The 7,550-nt window shown below is 25.9% G+C and overlaps 1 long non-coding RNA gene across 1 annotated transcript in view; it reads right to left on the bottom strand.

Moving 5' to 3' along the window:
- Positions 1-3,008: 3,008 nt before the first annotated feature.
- The window catches only part of LOC116186012, a 9,812-nt gene continuing 5,270 nt past the window's right edge, over positions 3,009-7,550 (bottom strand). The window contains exon 2 of the long non-coding RNA XR_004150932.1: positions 3,009-4,220. This is a non-coding gene — a long non-coding RNA (uncharacterized LOC116186012). The remainder of the gene's footprint in view (positions 4,221-7,550) is intronic.

Raw genomic sequence — 7,550 nt, 5'->3', positions numbered from 1 at the left:
ATATATATATATATATACGTGAGAATATTGTGCGCGCTCTCGACAAGAGAATCACAGAGGTGTACATAAATGGCGAGAATGCAGAGAGAAAAGGGATTAAATCGAGCACGCGCTTAATAATAATAATTATAAAAAGAAAAAAAAATTAAGAAAAAAAATACATGCAAGTAGAGACGAAGAAGACACGCATATGCGTACACGAATATATTATATATATATATATACTCAAGTGTACAAAAATGTACAAAAGATATTTAAACAAACAAAAAAAAAGAAGAAACAAATAATGATGCACGCCGCAGCCCGTTATACATACACGGTGACTGCTGCCGATTGGTAAAGGGAACAAGCCAAAGATATGTTAGTTTTCATTTTTATATTTAAAAAAACGAGAGAAAAAAAACAAAATGAGAATATGAAAGAGGCGGAAGAAAAATACTACAATGGCCGAAAATTTTCGATCACCTCATATTTCAATGATTGGATCTTTGTTTTCATGGATTAAATTTTGCATATTAAATGCTATTTTTGAAAGAGCGAAATTATATAGCGCCATATTTATCATATAAGTATCCTAATTTTTATTTAAAAATCTATTAATGTTTAATTATTTATTTTTATTTAATTATTTAATTAATTACATTTAATCTAACATTATTCTGTTAGATTTTTAGTCTTTAAGAATTATTTTTAAGGATTTAATTTTCATTTAAATTCTTAAATAAAGCAAGTAATTTTTAAACTATTATTTCTAATTTAATATATAAATTTATTATTTATTAAGAATAATCTAATACTACGATATTACGATATAATTTTTTATAAAAAAAAATTGATAAAGCTTCGAAAATATAAAATATGATATACAATTCATGGTATCAAGTGGAAACAGAAATTCAATGATAGAAAAGGTGATTTTATATTTTCGGTCAGAATAGTACGAAAAAATTATTATTATAATTATTAATTATGAATGTATGAAAAAAAGACGCTGAATAACTATATAATATTACTAGGTCGATTGTTAGCATTTTTTCTATTGCTGGCTATTTTAAGGAATGGAGACTGATGGGATTCTTTTCACCCATTTAGCTAATTTAAAATATAAAGCCATCCCAATGGGATAATGACCCCTCTTTGGACATTGAAATCTCCAGTATGAAAATATCCAGCAGAACTTAGATTTCTAATTTAATAGAATTTTCTCTATTACTGATATTTTTATTTTTTTGGATAAAGAAATCTTTCAATAAATTCTTCTAGAATCATTATTAAATATTATTAAAAGCATATTGATTTCATATAAGCATTCAGAGTATCAATGAAGAGTAGAAAATAATTGTTACTCAATATTTCTCATTACAGATATGAAATGAAAGAAATAACTTTCAGATTCTATCTTTAGAAGAAGTCAGATTTCTTATTAAGTTTTTGCCCTAGAATATAGGTAATCCATCTTTTGTTTGAAAAGAAAAATCCTCCACGATTGGAGAATTTTATTTTCCAACAAAGGTATGTTCGCGAAAAAATTGTACTTCAATAATATGCTACATCATAAGAAAAAGAAATTATCACTTGGGAAATTCCAGTTGACCATCAAATAACGCCCAAGTGTTATTTTCTATAATTCTGTTGGTTTTCTGCGTCGATCGAGACGAAGTAGAGGGGTCTTTGACTTGATAATTAATTAATTTTTGAGACAATAGTCTTCTTGTCCCTTTTCAATGAAATTGACCATCTTTTAGGAGATTCAATATATAAGTTCTTCATCTGCTTGAAGCTATAATGGAGATTCGACAGAGATTAAGAGGAGATCTAAAATAAAATCAATATGCTGTTTTAATATGTTCACATTATCAGAGACCTTATCAAGTAGAGTTTAATCAATTTAAAAATAAGATTCTTATAATTATTAAAATTTTGTGCCATTTTTTAAAAATCTTATTCCATTATTATCATCCATAATGATAATTAATTCAATTTTTTTTGGAAAGCTTCGGTGAAAGTGGAAATTTTTTAAATTTAACATTTAATTAAATTTGTTTTGCATTGTTATTTCGTAATAGAAATTAATATGTTTGTGTGTCTATTGTTATATTTATTAATTTATCGGTAGACAAATTTATGTGCATAAATATTGCATTACAAACAATATTTTATTTGTTTTGTAAAGATACTTTATTCTTTTTATTGTTAAATTTATTTGTTCTTATTTAGAAAAAAAAAAAATAAAAATAAAAAAATAGAAAAAATAATTAAAAAAATAATTAAAAATGTAATTAACTAATAAAGTATTAAGGGTTTTAATAAAAATTAGTTAGATGATTACATTAGGAAAAAAAATATAAACTTTAAAATGTGTATTTTAATTTTATATAATTTTTATAATAATTTAAAGGAAATGAAGAATTAGCAGAGAATTATAGAGAAATAATTTAATATAATTAATTGTAAAATATATAATTAATATTAAATTTTAAATATTATAATTACCTTTTGTCTTTAGTACAAAGCAACTTTCTATTCATTTTTGTTTTGCATAATAATTGATAAATTGATGCATTCAATGCATAATTTAGCTCTCTAGTACGGCTGAAGTATTTCGCCAAACATAATGCATCATAAAATCTTTTACGATGCTCGGTAATTCATTCGAAGAAGTAGACTAAGCAGCCATTAGTTATGCGCGCGCCATTCAATTCATCTTGCATGTTTCATTCAAATGAATCCTTTATTTATTATATTATTCTGCAATATCATAATCATAAATTATTTATTTATTTCAGGTTCGAATATTTTTATTAAATTTATAATAATAACTTTAAATAATTTTTTCCAATATTTAATTTGTTATATAATCTATATAAAAAAGAAAATATAAGTATAAATTTAATTATACTATATATCATATTATATCAATCAATAAATTTATTTAATCAATAAAGTTTTAATTAACGCATTACAATATCTTAACATTTTTATTGATTTTTATTTTCTTCACATTGTTCATTTTATAAAATATAAAAATAATATATGATAGATTTATTATGTTAAATTTTGAACAAATCATCAATTTTCGTAACCACCGATGCTTTCCAATCATTAAATCTTTATCATTTTCCATTGATAAAATTTATTTAAAATCATAATAAAAAGAAAGAAGTTCATTAATTAAAAATATCAATATTTTCTATTTTGATGAATTCTCAAACAAATGAGATTAAAAAAATATTTTAATTATTTATCAAATTCGATGATTAAAATTTAATTTTAATAAATTAAAATATATTATATCATATTACATACAAAGATTTGAATATTAATATTAAAAAGAAGAGAAAGCATTCGTATTTCTTTTCTTTTATCTTGAAATGACCGTGGTCGTAGTTGGATCTCTCGTCGAGTTCCTCTTTGAAAACATCTTAAAAAATCTCAAAACCAGAGTTTGAAACCGGTCTCGAATCCAGTGTGGCAGATATTTAAAGAAAAAAATAAAGAAACAAAAAAAAATATAAACGACAAAATTGTCGAAAAAAGGAAAAAAATATCGTCAATTCGATTCATTAATCGAAGATAATATTCGATAATAATATAAAATGTCGAATTGATGATAGCGTTCTTCTATTAAAAGAAATTATATGAGTATAAATTATATCATATAAAAAAAAAAGAAGTGAAGAGAAAAATAAAGAGTTAGAGGAGATAAAATAATGAAAAGATGTGCGAGCTGAAAACTTAGTTTTCATCAAGAAGTATTTTCTTCTTTATCCTTTTCTTCATCTTCAATCTCCAATTCAAGCTATTCTTCCGCCGTTTATTAGATCTTTTTTCATATAGAAACTTCGTTTGTCATAACCTAGAATAGGGAACTATAACGAATTTCTTCAATGTTGAATTGTACGAACTGTTCTTATGTTAATCAACTAATAGTACACAATGAAATATTAGTAACATTAAGAATGAGAAAAAAAAAAGAAATTATAAAATTTCAATATAAATTATGAAATCTATAATATAAATTGTAAGAGTCAAATCGGTACATATAAATGACTCTGCAGACCAAGGATGTATTATTAGTTCATCATTTTTAAACTAGAGCGTGCTTTTATAATTCGCTTCAATGACATTTGGCGAGCAAAATCAGATTCAGATTTTTCAATTATTCTCTGTGTGTATATTCATTGCAGGGTAAATTCAGTGTCTTCTAGAATCGACGAGCTCTGAGAATGAAATAAAAATAGCGAAATCAAGAAAGAAAGATAAGAATGGTTAGGTGGAATTTTTCTTGATCTTTATCTTGATCATTGTTCATATATATATCCAGAGTTCAATATTAATTCCCAATACAATATGTGTTTCAATACACGGTGCACGATGGTCAGTACACATGCATATATGCATAAGCGTGCGTTTCGTTCGGTGTCCATTTTTTAGATGATTGTAATGATGTTCGATGATGATATCGAATATATTCGAAGCAAGACTGTCGAACAATGTTTCCTGAGTTAATCTAATAATGATTAGGTGCCGATGTTACTTAAATAGCAAAATAAATCAGCAATTAAACATTTTTAAATGATTAATCCTTTTGTAATATAAATGTTTATCTGTAATTAAAAAATCATTTATAATGTTCTCTTGATATTTATTTATTAATGTTTAATAATAATTTCTATTAACTTAAGTCAGATTTTTGCAAATATTTTAATAGATCTATAATTATTATTATCGATCGGAATTTAACAATTTAAATTTTATTGCCAAAAAACATAAACATGTCAAAATAATATCATTAAAAAATAAATAAAAATATAAAAAAAATCCATTTGCAACAATAATTTGTATTAAACTCGAGTATATTGAAAAGGTTAATTATTCATTAAGAATATAAATGTTGATATTTTTGAAAGAAAAATAAAAATGTTACACTAACTCAGAAAACATTATTTCTATATCGATCAATCGATCGTTCGATAAATCGTCGATGAATCTTCGATTGAATCTTTGATGGGTTTTCGATGGAATCTTCCAATGTGTGCCAAAGATTCGTGATCCGCGCGAAATCTTCGATAAAGCTCGTCGTTCTCGCTTAGAGAATATGCGCCTTCCGCGGATCTTTTCATGTTCTTCCTCGTCCTCTTTACATAATCAGCGTATTTCCCTCGCGAAATTTGGACTATTTTTTTAGACAATTATTTTTCTCAATTGCGTGCGTCATTACTGTTATTGACTTTTTAGCGAAGAAAAAGATTCTTGATTGTGTCGTCTTAAAAAAATAATTAGAAAAATCGACATTAAATCACGTTTTCTTTTCTTCGTTTTAATGTCGAGGACGCGAGAATGATGTGCAATATGTATCGAATATGTAGCTAACTGAAGTTAGCTAGTTCAGCGATCGAAAATTTATTTCTAGCTTTATCTTTTTTTGATCGCTCAAAATTTGAAATCTTTTTGTAAATATTTATATTCATGTCGTTGTATATATTTATCAATTTACTCATGTTCTTTAATATCATTCTTTAAATGATATTATTTCATTAATTTCATCAATCGGATTAGCATTTGTTTTTCTATTTATAATCTTATTTTTATTACACTTTTAGCCCCTTACATGATCAATCCATGATAGTCATTATCATTCTAAAAAAAGTAAGAATTATAAAAAAATCAAAAGAAATTATTTCTTAGAAGTTATATATATTTATATTTTTTAAATTTTATTTTATTTATCATTATTATATTGCAGAAAACAATTTATTGTAATCATTGATAACTTTTGAAATAGAGAAACTATATATAAATTTGAATAGATATTACATTTATGATTTTGATTTTTTTTATTTTTTCAATAACCAATTATAATAATTTTGAATAAAATTAAAATATGAATTCATTATAAAAAAAAAAAAGAAAAAATCGAAAATATTTTAACCATTTATTTAAATCATATTGATTATGCAAGAGGTTAATATAATCGGTAATTCATCGATAATTTGCTCAGATAATGTTCGAAAACAAAATTTTCAATCGAACATTGTCATTTATTCGAAATATTATATGTTTATATGCTCATTTAATCGCAATTTTATTTTCAAGAAGAAATGTGTGAAAAGAAAATATCAACATGTTGAATTGAAATTCATTTACTTTTTGTTTATAAGTTAAGTAAAAGTAAACTAAATTAAATCAGTGTAATATTATCTGTAACATCGTTATAAATAATGTAATATTATTTATATTATAATGTTAATAACGATTGCGATTGTAAAAAGACGATATTCGATCATACATCGACGTTCTCGACGAAGTAATTTTCTCTTTTCTCACCGATTATAACCTCCTTGCACTCGCACACGTATACACCGAGGCTAAGATAAGAAAAAATAGTAACAAAAGAGGAAAGACCGAAATTAAGAAAAAACAAAAATACAATAATTTTTACTCTTCTGCTGGATCTTCTCGTTATCCTCTTCGTCTTCGTGATTTCACGTGATTCTCTTCGCAACCCGTCGCACCCCTTGTCCCTTCGCTCTCTATCGTCGAACGTATGATGACAACGTATCGTTAAACGTACGATGATAACGTATCGTTAAACGTGCGAAAAGAAAAATAACAGAAAATCGCGAGAAAAATGATGGAATAAAAAGAAAAAGAAGAAAAAGTAAAGTTAGGAACAATATGGCGACGACATCGTCGTTCGTGCGCCTATAGAAACAACCTCTGCTCAACTGAAACTTAAAAAATCAGGATGCAAAAACGACAGAGGGAATATAAAGCAGGTTTCTGAAGCGAACAATTCGAGAAACATACACACGTGAATTACATATAAATATATATATAATATATATAGTATATATCGAAAAGAACAAGCTGAAGTAAAAAAAAAAGTTAGCGAGAGAGATGCTGTACGATTGTGTATATCAACAATAAATAATTGCTGTGATTAGAATCGATTATATTAGTAAGTAGTTAAGAACAATTTTTAAGGCACAGAGATCGCAAAGAGAAGAACAAAAAACGGAGGAAAAAAAGATGGAAGAAGAAAGATGATAAAAATAACGAATGCTTGTATACGATCATCGTAGTAATTCGACAAATGTTGAATGAGTATGCGTGTATTCGTGGATGTTATGCGTGAATGCAAAAGAAATAATCTACACGAGAGGATAAAAATTGGAAAAGATAGTGATCGACGGATGAAGCAAATTATGTGCAAAAAGTAACTTAGACGCAAAGAAAAGGTGAAAAAACAAGAAAAAAGGTAAAAAGCTCTAAAGAAGAGGGTAGTATATTTTATTTTTTTTTTTTTTTCCCTATTTTTCAAAGAATGAAATATATGCGCGCGTGCGTGTGATCTTCCTCACAATGATCTGTGTGTTTCAGGGATATAGAGATCCAGATCGATTCATGTTTTATAGAAGACAAATAAGAGAGGCGGTTGCCGCGCGCATTTATGTAGAAAAGTTACATGTATACAGGCATATTGTGATCTTTTCACTCGACTCATTCATTTTGACGATTACAGTGATCCGATTTATTCCTCGACAAGT

The sequence above is a fragment of the Apis dorsata genome, unplaced genomic scaffold, assembly GCF_000469605.1.
Source record: "Apis dorsata unplaced genomic scaffold, Apis dorsata 1.3 scaffold_381, whole genome shotgun sequence".
Classification (NCBI taxonomy): Eukaryota; Metazoa; Arthropoda; class Insecta; order Hymenoptera; family Apidae; genus Apis; species Apis dorsata.
Note: the sequence above shows the minus strand (reverse complement) of the source record. Positions and strands in the feature narration are given on the sequence as shown.